This window comes from Schistocerca piceifrons, chromosome 5 (genome assembly GCF_021461385.2).
Source record: "Schistocerca piceifrons isolate TAMUIC-IGC-003096 chromosome 5, iqSchPice1.1, whole genome shotgun sequence".
Taxonomy (NCBI): Eukaryota; Metazoa; Arthropoda; class Insecta; order Orthoptera; family Acrididae; genus Schistocerca; species Schistocerca piceifrons.
In genome coordinates, this window is record NC_060142.1 from 386,838,650 (window position 1) to 386,853,381 (window position 14,732).

Consider the following 14,732-nt stretch of genomic DNA (forward strand, 5'->3'; position numbering starts at 1 on the left):
TGTGTGATGTCGATAGGTTAGTTAGGTTTAATTAGTTCTAAATTCTAGGCGACTGATGACCTTACAAATTTCCATTCTGGAAACATCCCCTAGGCTGTGGCTAAGCCTTGTCTCCGCAATATCCTTTCTTTCAGGAGTGCTAGTTCTGCAAGGTTCGCAGGAGAGCTTCTGATAAGTTTGGAAGGAAGGAGACTAGGTACTGGCTGAAGTAAAGCTGTGAGGACGGGGCGTGAGTCGTGCTCGGGTAGCTCAGTTGGTAGAGCACTTGCCCGCGAAAGGCAAAGGTCCCGAGTTCGAGTCTCGGTCCGGCACACAGTTTTAATCTGCCAGGAAGTTTCACCTGAGAAGTTAATTCGCAGAGTGCTCAGAGCCAACCATACTCGATTTTAGGAAATTTCTCTTCTTCAGAAACGCTTTCCTTGCCATTGCCAGTCTACATTTAATATCCTCCCAACTACGACCATCACCAGTTATTTTGCTCCCCAAATAGCAAAACACATTTACTACTTTAAGCGTCTCATTTTCTAATCTAATTCTCGCAGCATCACCCGACTTAATTCGACTACATTCCATTATTCTCGTTTTCCTTTTGTTGATGTTCATCTTATATCCTCCTTTCAAGACCTTGTCCATACCGTTCAGCTGCTCTTCCAGGTCCTTCGCTGTCTCTAACAGAATTACAATGTCATCGACGATCCTCAAAGTTTTTATTTCTTCTCCATGGATTTTAGTTCCTACTCCAAATTTTTGTTTTGTTTCCTTTACTGCTAGCTCGATATACAGATTGAATAACATCGGGGAGAGGCTACAACCCTGTCTCACTCCCTTCCCAACCACTGCTTTCCTTTCAAGCCCCTCAATTGCCCAACTCTGCCCCTTGTTATGACTGCGCGATCTAATATCAATAACGCGAAATGTCTGACATCATCTACGTACCAAACACTAGAAGACACTACTTTCAAAGATGGTCTACAGTGGTGTGGAACCTCAGTGGAAATAAACTAACGTGATCATAGCTGTTTATCTTTTATAGCCGTAATAAACCGAAGGAATTTGCGATATCACCGTATGTGCTGCGTCCGGTGGGTCGAAGTGATGGCACTCATACTCATCTGCGACGATGGAAGAACTCCAGCCACAGATAAACTCTTTCAAACACTACTCTGACTAACATACTCTAATACTGTCTTCTCCTATCTGTGTTCTACAGATGAGAAATGCGAACTCCCAGCCACAAGGACGGAGTTCCGATAACGTCTCAACGGAAGTATAGGCAGAGGAAGTGCTCTCAATTACTGAACGCTGCATACTCAAAGACGACTTCCAACCCGGTGAGGAAGTCCAGAATCGTACAGGTTCGTAACAGCACAGTGCCTAACTGCTCTAACTATAAACTCTCCTGAGAGCAAAGACAGGAAGTCCGTACCTACCAATATATAGCTGATATCGAGCGACCGTCAGACTTGGGCGCCCACAGTGGAAGACCTCGTCTCTCCACCGCTGGCCTCCCAGCAAGGCTCGGCTCCCCACCCGCGTAATTCCGAAAACGAATCATATTCCCGAAACCACGGAATATTCTCCCTCTCTACAGATTCTTCCGGACGCCGACCAAACATATTATAGTCTTTTGTCGTGAGAGCGGAAAGTTTGCGAGGAAAAACCTATACTCGTACAATGGTACGCCTCTGAGTAAAAATTCTTGGAAATAACCCAGCCTGCGTGGTTTCCGAGGTGTCGCTTCTTCGTTCCTCTCACCTGCGCCCAAGATTTGCAAAGTTCGGAAGTATTATCCAGTTATCCTTCCGGCCCCACTACAATAGCGGTCGGCCGTCACCATATTGTGCTCCAGAGCTCAGGTGCCACGACGTCCGTCTAGCTACTTCCTGTGTTTAAGCAGGACCAACACACCTGTGTGGGCCTTCCACCCAGGGCTTGAGTTCCGCCTGCCATTTCATTTCCACTGGCGTTCAAACCTCTACTAGTATAGCCAATCATTCATTACGCAGTTTTTATAATAAAGACACTCCGTCACCTTTCATGCAATAAGCGTTAACAGTTATTTACAAGACGTACGTGACAATGTCAGTTTCCTATATATATTCATATATACGATGTACAACTTATCACATGATACCTAATTGTGTTTGTAGATCACGGTAAAGTATGTGGATGGGTGCTTGTAAGGTGCGAAATTATAGCCACCTTACACGTTTAACTAGGTAACTTAACTGCAAGATCACGGGTTAATGTGAGCGTGAGATAGCCATGGCAAATATGAAATGTTGTTACATTAATAACGGGTATAATCGCCAGAATGTTGGACGCAAGCATACAAACATGCATGCATTGTGTTGCACAGGTGCCGAATGTCAGTTTGTAGAATGGAGTTCCATGCCTGTTCCATTTGATCCATCGGCACAGGGACGGTTAATGCTGGTTCTCGATGACGCTGGAGCTGTCGTCCGATAATGTTGAATACGTGCTCGATTGCAGAGACATCTGATAATCGAGCATGTCAAGGCAACATGGCACACTCCGTTGGGGATGTTGGATTAAAACAGGAGTATGTGGGCGTGCGTTATACTGTTAACAAACGCCCACAGAATGCTGTCCATGAATGGCAGCACAACAGGCCGAATCACCAGACTGACGTACAAATTGCTCTAGGTGTAAGTCCAGTGTGTCTTGCATGCAGACAGGTTGGTTGCAGGCGCTCAACTCGCCTCCTTCTAATGAACACACGGCCATCACTGGCACCGAGGTGGGATCACCTTTCAGAAAACACAACACACCTCCTCCATGCCCTTCAATGAGCTCTTCCTCGACACCACTGCATTCGCAAATGGTGCTGGTTTGGGGTCAGTAGAATGCACACCACAGGGAGTCTGGCTCAGATCTGTCCTTGAAGTAACCTATCTGTAACAGCTCGTGGTGTCGCTGTTGTGTCAACTGCTGCTCACATTGCTGCTGCAGATGCTGTACGATAGGACAGATCCATACGCCGAACACGATGGTCTTCCCTCTCGGTAGTGCCACATGGCCGTCCGGAACCGGGTCTTTCTGCTACCGTACCATCCTGTGACCATCGCTGCCAGCAGTCATGAACAGGGCATACATTCCTGCCAAGTCTTTCTGTAGTATCGCTTCTTCTAACCCTATTACACGACGTCGTTCAAACTCAGTGAGCTGCTAATAACGACGTTGCCGTAGTCGTAAAGACATTCGTCGCTAACATCAGTCCACTGCGTCCAATCTCAAAGGCAACAAACGCTCTTCACGGTTACAGCGCGTATTTAAATCCAATCTGATTTGTATCCTCATAGTGCCGCTTTTATCCAACTGGCGACATATTTCAGTAGACGTCATAGTGGAATGTAGAAACATAGCTATAAACTTTCGTTTTCTCGCACAACTCCTTCTTCATCTTGCGATTTTCTTTTCCGTCAGATTATTTTTTATTATAAATAAATTTGTTTCTGGCTGGATAATCGATTTCTGGACTGGTTGCACCATCTCTTCACAAAGCAGAATTCTCCGAAATTTACATTGCATTAGTGATTATAGAAGTACAATATTCCACCTTTACTGATTATTCTATTTATTTTTCATGTCTAGTTCCGCAGGATCAAATTGAGGAGTAACTCTCCATGGTCATGGAAGGGGTCAATACATGAAATCAACATAAACAAAATAAAATCTAGAAGACTCCTAGGCTGATGACAACCTAAGTTTATATTTTACGATAATCACCCATATAACACAGGAATTAGCTTTGTTTTTTCAGGCAGAAGGAGTGAACCGTGAGGAAATTATTCAGATTAGACTTGAATGTGCGAGGATTACTGCTAAGGTTTTTTAAATTCCTATGGTGTACTATCTGTTAAGAGTTGTCAAACCTATGAGCCTTAAGGTCAAATTAAAGTTCTTGTTGTTAAGTCAGATTATTCACGAAATGACAATTACTAATAGTCAAGACCAAAAATTAAGCAAATAGTATTTTATGTCTTTGATGAGGTAATGTCATGTTATATCTTGGCACCCAATTTAAAATTGAATTATGATCAGTTACAATGGTAGTCTATAGGCCTATACCACCCTCTACAAGCGTCAATCGTTTATGGCGTTAAAAACGAACCTCTATGATAAAAACGAGTGTATATTATGCTAAAAGGGCGCTGTGATGTAATAAAATACTATTTTATGCTTCATGTGCTTCATCACCTGTATGATCGTAATACAATAAAAAAATAGTTGCTAATATCAGTTTAAATTGTTTTGTTTAATCCACAGTGTGATTACCCAAAATTATAGTTAAATTTTAATACAATAGTATTATCTACGTGACGTGCATTAAATGTCATCATGTAATGTTCGCAACAAATTATCGTTTAAAATTTAGGGCTATTTGGTGTGGGTGCGTGTACTCCCTATAAATGTAAATTATTTACGAAGTTAAAGTCTTTGCGATCAAGACGAGTGAAAATTCTCCTGGAAGGGCACTGGAACATAATAAAAATTTTCTGTGCCCTTTGGGTTGAGTAGTCATGTGTTAATAGTTAGGTGATTGTAAGAACGTAATGGGATAGAACAATTGTTACTGGAGTCTCTGGGAACAATTTTTTTAATACATGGTATAATTATCTTCTTTAGCCATATAATATGGTGATTCGACCTGTTGTGCTGCCATTCATGGACAGCATTCTATTGGCGTTTGTTAACAGTATAACTGCCCCTCCCGCCAGAGGTTTGAGTCCTCCCGCGGACATCGGTGTGTGTGTTGTTCTTAGTATAAGTCAGTTTAAGTTAGTTTAAGTAGTGTGTAAGTCTAGGGACCGATGACGTAAGCAGTTTGGTCCCTTAGGAACTCACACACACACTAAATTGGGTGTCAGCAATATATAACGACATTAATACACTTACGATAGAAAAGATTATTGGATTAATATTCCGTCTTGATTACGAATAACACGTATAATCTGACTTAATCACAAGAAGTGTAATGTGATCTTATGACTGATACGTCTGACAACTTTTATTATATAGAATACAAGTAAAGCTGTTACGTTGTATACGCAATGATGTAAGTTTTCGGAAATTTTGCTGTGTGAACAGATGCACCTGATGATGGAACCGATAGACCCAAAATCGATTATGCTTTAACGAAATTAAAAACAGTCTTCGCAGCCACATGCTGATTTATTTATAATTGTAAAAGATCACAAGGCTGCGTTCCCACCATCCACCATGATGGAAAGTCATCTAAATATATTCTTCAGAAGTATTCATTAACTTTATCCGATTCCACTCCCAAATCCACGGGTGAATCTTGACAGTTGCACGTCACAGTCACAACTTTCAGCACTAACTTTTCTTTCGCGCATGCCGAACTGCAGACTCTCTGTAAAGGTGTTTCAGAAATGGAAAATCCATTTCAAATATCACTGCCTTTGAAGAACTGAGTAGGGATATAAGAGGTGAATTACTTCGGCGAGCTGTAAGCCAGCCGTTCAAGGGCGAGTGCACCGTAAGTTTAGCTGGGAACTATGATATAATATAAAAAATAATAAATAATTGAAGTTTTTAGATACATAGAAATAATGAGAATAATTTTTCGGCGTGTTGGCCAAGAACAATAAGCCGAGCTATGCCTGTAAATGGATAAAGAAACTTTTCATATTAGTTCCACATAAACGAAATAGTCTTTCCCTTGCTGTAGATTTATGCTTATCAATTAATAATACTACGTCCGATCGCTGTATCCACCTTCAAAATCTTGACCGTGGCCATGATGTAATCGGATCTTCGTGATAACTCCGAAGTACGCAGGTGGGCTTATTGGGTTTTTATATATTGCATTACTACTTGGAATAGTGACTCATACAATCTTTCAGTTAGTAAAATAATACTATATTCTTTCATCCGATGCACATAAAAAATACAGACTTTTTACTTGTTCTCACAACCACAATGGCTACATCTGATTTCGCACTAAAATAACGTGCGTCTCCCTTCGTTCATTAACAAAGAGCGAGTCCTTCCTCTTGCCGAGGAACAGGAAAAACATCTCATGTTTTTTAACACTTGGAAATCAAAAATACATGACGATAGGCGCAGACTCTACGCTCGACTACCGCTTCGACTTTTCTCTTTGCCTTTAAATGAAACAAAAACATAAAAGCAAGAAATACAAAAGGTACAGCACAGAACCTGCCGTTTATACAGAAAAAGCGGAATCTAGTCTTGACCGTGGCCATGATGTAATCGGATCTTCGTGATAACTCCGAAGTACACAGGTCTGCACGTTTCGCAGTGGAAAGATACTGCAACGGCTGAGTAATGTATTAAATGGATTTGCAAACACTTTTTGTTGACCATTCTCAGTCTCGTGTTAAAAAAGTTTGCCGAGATTCTGGCTTTCATTGCACGGCTTGACGTGTTAGTATTTGCAGCATTTCTTCATCGTGCCTTTATCTACGTTCAAACTTAAAATATCGTTGTTCAGTGAGATGGTAAGTTCTCGAGGCATGGTAAGAACTGGGAATACTAGGGCCGTAGAATTCATCACACCCTTGTCTAGCGAAATATTTTCAACACTATCAAATGCTTATGAAATTTTTTTGCATAAATCTTTCTATTGTGGTGATCTACTGTAACACGTGTTTCATTCTTGGACGAATGTGTGCTACTTGGCGAGCAAGATCACGCTTTAGTTCAAAATATAATATCTTGAGTCAAAGTTTACGTGGATTATTCGTGATCCCCTATCGCAGTTTAGAGATTCCAATGTATTTACGACAGAGTGTGCACTTTGCAATCTGCAAGGACCTATGTCACGGTGTATTACAGAGTTTCTGGTTTCAGCAGAGATATTAATCTTACTGAGCCGCTATAACGATCAGTAGCCACGTCTTCCAGACTGTAGTCATCAGTATACTTCGGCTTTGCATGGTTTTCAGGATGGAAAGTAAATAATCAGCCAGAGATGTGGAGTCAACTGGGGATTCATCACTTTCTATACGACGTGATTATTTTGCGTCCTTAAATTTCAGATTTCTAAACGGAAAAGGTTAGGATAACAGATTAAGCCAAGCTCGCTCACTACACATAGCTTGGATAAAAGCTGCGTTAGTTACAGGTTTTGAAACCAAGGTAATGGAAATGATAGTATGGCATTGTCGGCCGGGAGTCACCATTCGGGGATGTTCGGCCGCCGTATTGCAAGTCCTTTTTAGTTGACGCCACTTCGGCGACTTGCGGGTCAATGATGATGAAAGACACACAACACCCAGTCCCCTGCCGGGAATCGAACCCTGGCCCCCTGCGTCGAAGGCGGTAACGCTACCGCTACGCTACGGAGGCGGACTAGAAACCATGGTAAGAGTTTATCACAAATTAGTGCGATCACAGACTCCATTCAGTTGTTCCTTTAAGCCCACTATTATTACCTTGCGCAAAGTAAGCTGTACCTGTCCTTCTCTTGTTCTATTCCTGTACCAAACTGTAATTAGATACCGTTATAATATCATGTCTTGGATCTAAACTTTACGTTGAAGAGGGCCTTCTATTCAGGGAGTGTTTTAGGATACGTATTTGCATATAATGCGAATGTAACAGCAGTACAAGTAGCTTACAACCTCTAGTTTCTATTGAGGCTCTAAATAAATATTTCGCCACGCCTATGTCTTTACGTGATCAACGTACAAAGGCACTGACCATTGATTCCCTGAAAGAAATGGTTGACACAAGCTGTTTCTTTTTTTTTTTCTTAAGTATGTAACCGTTAATACTGTCACGAAATCAACTTGGCAAATTCGTACGGCAGCCATATGACTTTTTACATAAAGTATAGAGAATATGATCAAATTTACTGTCACTCCACTGCCCAAAACGGACATCTTTTATTAGTCTCTAACCTTAAGCATCTTACCAAAAGCCTGGAAGGAGGGACATATAGAGCCATTACGAAAGTAGAAATCTGGCAAACAATCATCAGATTACTGACGTATTTCCATTTTCCTAGCATTATTTAAGGCTTTATATTGGACTGATCGCGGTCAGTTTACTAATTACTTAACCTCAAATATCCTTCTGGACGAAAACCAGTCAGGGTTCCACAAAAATCGCAGCACGACGGCTGCCTCTCTTCAAGGACTGCTATTCTTCAAGGACATTCACACGAGATCTCACGCCCGATGGAACTGGCGATGAACGGTTATGGGCAATAGATATGTTGCGTTTCTTTCACTCATGCCTACGAACAATTGTCATGGGTTTGTGTAGATGAGCGGCGTACCCACTCTTTCAGCTACCATCTCCTCAGCCATTGCAATCGCTCTTATTTAAGTTCAACTCCAAGACAACTGTCTAAACGGCATAGCAAAAATATTGCCTCTCAACAAAGGAAAACATTACGAATAAACCAAAGATGACAATTATGTGCTTTTTGGACTACAACAAAGATTTCCACATCATCGGTTTTGAGATTCTACGTGGGAAACAAATTTTTCTTGAACTTCTGTACAGTAATTCTGTTCATATCTTACAACAGCTGGTATGGTTTCTCTGGATGGGCACGGCTAATTGTCTTCCCCATACAATTCAATCTTGTGCTCCGTCTCTACAGACCTCGATGTCGACGGTACGTTCAACTTTAGTCTTTCTTCCTTGCTTTTTATAACGTAGTATAATGGCCGGAGGAACAATGTCACGGTGGATGGATCTACGCTTACATCTACACAGATTTTCTCAAAATCACACTTAAGAGCCTCGTAGAGGGTACATCGAACCGCCTTCACAATAATTGTCTATTATTCCATTCTCGAACAGCGCGCAGAGAAAACGAACACTTGTATCTTTCCGTGCGAGCTCTGATTTCCTTTATTTTATTATGATGATTGTTTCTCCCTATATTGATCGGCGTCAACAAAATGTTTTCGCATTCGGAGGAGAAGGTTGAAGAATGAAATTTCATGAGGAGATACCCCCGCAACGAGAAACGCCTTTTTTTTAATGATGTCCATCCCAAACCCCGTATCGTGTCCGTGACATTCTCTCCCCTATTCCTCGATGATACAAAACCAGCTGCTCTACTTTGAACTTTCTCGATGTACTTCGTTAATCCTATCTGATAAGGATCCCACACCGCGCAGCAGTATCCCAAAAGAGGGTGGACAAGCGTAGTGCAGGAAGTCTCTTTATTAGTTCTGTTGCATCTTGTAAATGTTCTGCCAATAAAATAAAGTGTTTGGTTCGCCTTCCTCACAACATTTTCTGTGTTTTTGCCATTTAAATTGTTTGTAATAGTAATTCCTGGGTAATTAGTTCAATTTATGGCCTTCAGAATTGATTAATTTCTCGCGTAACCGAAGTTTAACAGATTCCTTTCAGCATTCATGGGGATGACCTCACACTTTTCATTATTTACGGTCAATTGCCAATTCTCACACCATAAAGGTATCTCTTCTAAATCGTTTTTCAATTTGTTTTGATCCTCTGATGATTTTACTAGACGATGAATGGTAGAATCATCTAAAAACAACGTAGGATGGCTGCTCAGATTGTGTCCTAAATCGTTTATGTAGATAAGGAACAGCAGAGGGCCTATAACAATACCTTGAGAACACCAGAAATCATTTCTGTTTTACTCGATGTCTTACCCTCAATTACTACGAACAGTGACCTGTCTGACAGGAAATCACGAATCCAGTCGCATATCTGACACGATATTCCATAAGCAAGCAACTCAATTAAAAGCCGCTTGTGAAGTACAGTGTCAAAAGCCTTCTGAAAATCTAGAAATACGGAATTAATTTGAAATCCCGTGTCAATAGCCCTTAACACCTCGTGGGAGTGAAGAGCTAGTTGTGTTTAAGAAGAACGATATTTTCTAAATACGTGTTGACTGTGTGTCAATAGACCGTTGTCTTCGAGGTAATTCATAATGTTTGAAAGCAATATACCGGGTGATCAATAAGTCAGTATAAATTTGAAAACTGAATAAATGACCGAATAATGTACATAGAGAGGTACAAATTGACACACATGCTTGGAATGACATGGGGTTTTATTAGAACCAAAAAAATACAAAAGTTCAACAAATATCCGACAAATGGCGCTTCATCTGATCAGAATAGCAATAATTAGCATAACAAAGTAAGACAAAGCAAAGATGATGTTCTTTACAGGAAATGCTCAATATGTCCACCATCATTACTCAACAATAGCTGTAGTCGAGGAATAATGTTGTGAACAGCACTGTAAAGCATGTCCGGAGTTATGGTGAGGCATTGGCGCCGGATGTTGTCTTTCAGCATCCCTAGAGATGTCGGTCGATCACGATACACGTGCGACTTTAGGTAACCCCAAAGCCAATAATCGCACGGACTGAAGTCTGGGGACCTGGGAGGTCAAGCATCACGAAAGTGGTGGCTGAGCACACGATCATCACCAAACGACGCGCGCAAGAGATCTTTCACGCGTCTAGCAATATAGGGTGGAGCGCCATCCTGCATAAACATCGTACCATCCAGCAAGTGTTTATGAGCCAGGCTGGGGATGATGCGATTATGTAACGTATCGGCGTACCTCTCACCCATCACCGTAGCAGTTACAAAATCAGAATCACGCATTTCCTCGAAGAAAAAAGACCCAATAACGGTAGATGCGGTAAATCCAACCCATACCGTGACTTTCTCGTCGTGCAATGGAGTTTCCACTACAGTTCTAGGATTTTCGGCAGCCTAAATTCTGCAGTTGTGCGCGTTGACAGAACCTCAGAGCGTGAAATGACCTTCGTCGGTCCACAACACGTTACTCAACCAATAGTCATATTCTGCCATCTTTTGAAACGCCCAAACCGCAAATGCCCTCCGCTTCACTAAATCGCCAGGTAACAGTTCACGATGCCGATGGATTTTGTACGGATAGCATCGGAGGGTAAGCCTAAGTGCCAACCAAATAGTAGTGTATGGAATGCCGGTGCGACGTGCGACTGCACGAGCGCTGACTTCCCCGTGCAAAGACGAACCCGCTACAGTCTCCATTTCTTCCTGAACTGTCTCAGCAGCATTACGCCTTGTGCTCGGTCGGCCACTACGGGGTCTATCGTCTAAACAACCCGTGGCTTCCAACTTCGAAATCATTCTCGCCACAGCTGCATTTGTCAACGGACCTTTGCCCGTTCGAATCCCCTTCCTATGGCGATAGGATCGTAACGCTGAACTAGCACATTCCCCATTCTGATAATACAGCTTCACTAAAAGCGCCTTTTCAGGTAACACCAACATGCTGCGACTGCTGGCGCATCTGATTCTCTCTCTCATTACAGTTCCTTTTTATACCCGATTGTCATGCGCAGTCACTGACGTTTTGCTGTCCAGCGCCATCTGTCGGGCATTTTGTGAACTTGGTTGTTTTTTTTTTTTTTTTTTTTTTTTTTTTTTTTGTTCTAATAAAACCCCATGTCATTCCAAGCATGTGTGTCAATTTTTACCTCTCTATCTACATTATTCCGTGGTTTATTAAGTTTTCAAATTTATACTGACTTTTTGATCACCCGATATGTTCCAAAACCCGCTGCATATCAACGTTAATGATAAGGGCCCGTAATTTAGTGGATTGCTTTTCTTGAATATTGGCGTGAGCTGTGCAGTTCGAGCGAGCGGTTGTATATGCTTAAGTATGGAGCTATTGCATCAGCATACTCTGAAAGAAATCTAACTGGTATCCAGTCTGGACCGGAAGACTTGCTTTTATTAAGTAATTTAAGTTTCTTCACTACTCCGAGGATATCAGTTCTAATTTACTCATGTTGGCAGCTGTACTTGATTCGAATTCTGTAATATTTAATTCATCTTCTTTGGTGAACGAATTTTGGAATGCTGTGTTTAGTAACTCTGTTTTAACAGCACTGTCATTGATAGTACCTCCTTTGCTATGGCGCAGAGAAGACATTGAGTGTAGCTTGCCGCTAGCATACTTTACATACGACGAGAACCTCTTTGGATTTTCTGCCAGGTTTTGAGACAAAATTTTGCTGTGAAAACTGTTATAAACATTTCGCAATTGAAGTCCGTGCTATTTTTCAGGCTTCTGTAAAAGATCGTCAATATTGCGGATTTTGCGTTCGTTTAAATTTGGCAAGCTTTTTTATTGTTTCAGCAACAATGTTCTGACCTACTCTGTGTACCAAGGCGGAGCAGCTCCGTTGGTTGTTAATTTATTTGGTATAAATCTGTCACTTGCTGTCGATAGTATTTCTTTGAATTTGAGTCACATCTAGTCTATACTTACATTGTTAATTTGGAAGGAGTGGAGATTTTCTCTCACGAAGGCCTCAAGCGAATTTTTATTCGCTTTTTCAATGGATATATTTATCGTTTATTTTTCGGGGATTTGGGAGTTACGGCATTCAGTTTCGCTACGACAATCAGTTTCACTGATCCTTCTATCCCTTTTGATGCTCGTTATCAGCTCAGTATTATTTGTTGCTAAGAGGTCAAGCGTGTTTTCACAACCGTTTACTATTCAAGCGGATTCATGAACTAAATGCTTGAAATACTTTTCAGAGAATGCGTTTAGCAGAATTTCGGATGATGTTTATGCATACCTCCGGACTTAAACATATATTTTCGCCAACATATCGAGCCTAAATTGAAGTCACCTCCAACTATAATTGTATGAGTCGGGTGTTTGACGATTTTCAGGAAAACAGAGAACCATCTGCCTCTAAACTTACATGCATTTGCGCTAAAGGATAACAGAGAGTGGACGGAGTGATCAGTTGAGATGGAGCTGCAATGAGGCTAGATTTAATGGCAGACTGATGATGCATTCTGGACAGGGAGATGTTGCTGCACGTGATTTGACCATTTTTTCCGCTGAATCTCAATGTAGACAAGTGTAATGTGCTTCGAATACATAGAAAGAAAGATCCCTTATCATTTAGCTACAATATAGCAGGTCAGCAACTGGAAGCAGTTAATTCCATAAATTATCTGGGAGTACGCATTAGGAGTAATTTAAAATGGAATGATCATATAAAGTTGATCGTCGGTAAAGCATATGCCAGACTGAGATTCATTGGAAGAATTCTAAGGAAATGCAATCCGAAAACAAAGGAAGTAGGTCACAGTATGCTTGTTCGCCCACTGTTTGAATACTGCTCAGCAGTGTGGGATCCGTACCAGATAGGGTTGATAGAAGAGAGAGAAAAGATCCAACGGAGAGCAGCGCGCTTCGTTACAGGATCATTAGTAATCGCGAAAGCGTTACGGAGATGATAGATAAACTCCACTGGAAGACTCTGCAGGAGAGACGCTCAGTAGCTCGGTACGGGCTTTTGTTGAAGTTTCGAGAACATACCTCCAACGAGGAGTCAAGCAGTATATTGCTCCCTCCTACGTATACCTCGCGAAGATACCATGAGGATAAAATTAGAGAGATTAGAACCCACACAGAGGCATACCGACAATCCTTCTTTCCACGAACAATACGAGACTGGAATAGAAGGGAGAACCGATAGAGGTACTCAAGGTACCCTCCGCCACACGCCGTCAGGTGGCTTGCGGAGGATGGATGTAGATGTAGATGTCAGTCGCATGACATAGCCTGCATTCGACTCGTATACAATCACGCGTTCTGTATATGACTTAGAGCACTGTCTACTTGCGATCGTTAACAGCAAACCTCTCGGTCATCAGAGGACTTCCATCTCATGTGTGAGGAAACGTGACCATCCTATTTCGGCACATTCCTTTAAACAAACGAAGATTTATGCGTTGAACTCCATTCCCCTGTCGCATCTTGGATACAAAATCAAGATTTCAGTTTCATAACTAAGATGATTCTACGTTAGCGATAAGTGTCTGCGAGACACTGCAATCCCCGTGTAATTTCACGTGTTGGACGCTGCTGCTATGCTTTTATCTGTTTCCTTGTAAGAGGTATTCTCTGTTACTAACGATCATTGTATATAGGAATGATGTGGGCACAGTATAATTTCTGAGACGCAATCTGATGTGAACAGTGAATGCTGTACATCTCTGGAAAGCTATATTGTTCATGTAACACACAGACCCGACGTTTTAAGGAAGTAGCGTTTTTATTTTACAGTTTGTTACCATAGTTTACCGCAGAGAAAGCTGCAAGAAGAATATATGTCATGCGCTGTAAATATATTTTTTATATTGGAATAGTAACAGCACTGCATTACATACGACTAATAGGTCGGAAACTGAAGCGATCTAACAGTATAGCATGTTTTAAGTGCAGAACTGTGTAGCCTTAGGAGTGCATCTGTTTATTTTCTCTCTTACCAATACGTTGGACCCCAGGCAGTTCACTACTGGGTCTATTACTTTTCTCACTACATATGATTGATGTGTTAACCTCTTGCACTGTTAAGTATCACCTACACGCTGATGATCTCAGTTAAACTTAAGCACAAGTGCAACAAACTTGTGTACATTCGTCCAGTATGTAAACGCTGTCTTAACTACCTTACCACAGTAAGCACAATTATATGTTTGAAACTTAATCCATCTTTCCCTTCCATTTGTCAGCAGAATCGTCTATTGAAATAGTCTATAGTACGCTATTTCTTAACAACTGCTGTCAGTGCCATTTTATTCTTCTCGCTTGTGCCGCATAAAGTCATTAATTAATATTATTGTTATTCATAATGTCTGCTACTATTATTTGTTCATCATTTGTGTTGAAAATTACAAATATCC

General features: G+C 41.3%; 1 non-coding gene across 1 annotated transcript; it reads left to right on the plus strand.

Moving 5' to 3' along the window:
• The first annotated feature begins 237 nt into the window (after positions 1 to 237).
• Positions 238 to 312, plus strand: Trnas-cga. Its single transcript has one exon. It is a non-coding gene; the product is annotated as a tRNA-Ser (tRNA).
• Positions 313 to 14,732: the final 14,420 nt, after the last annotated feature.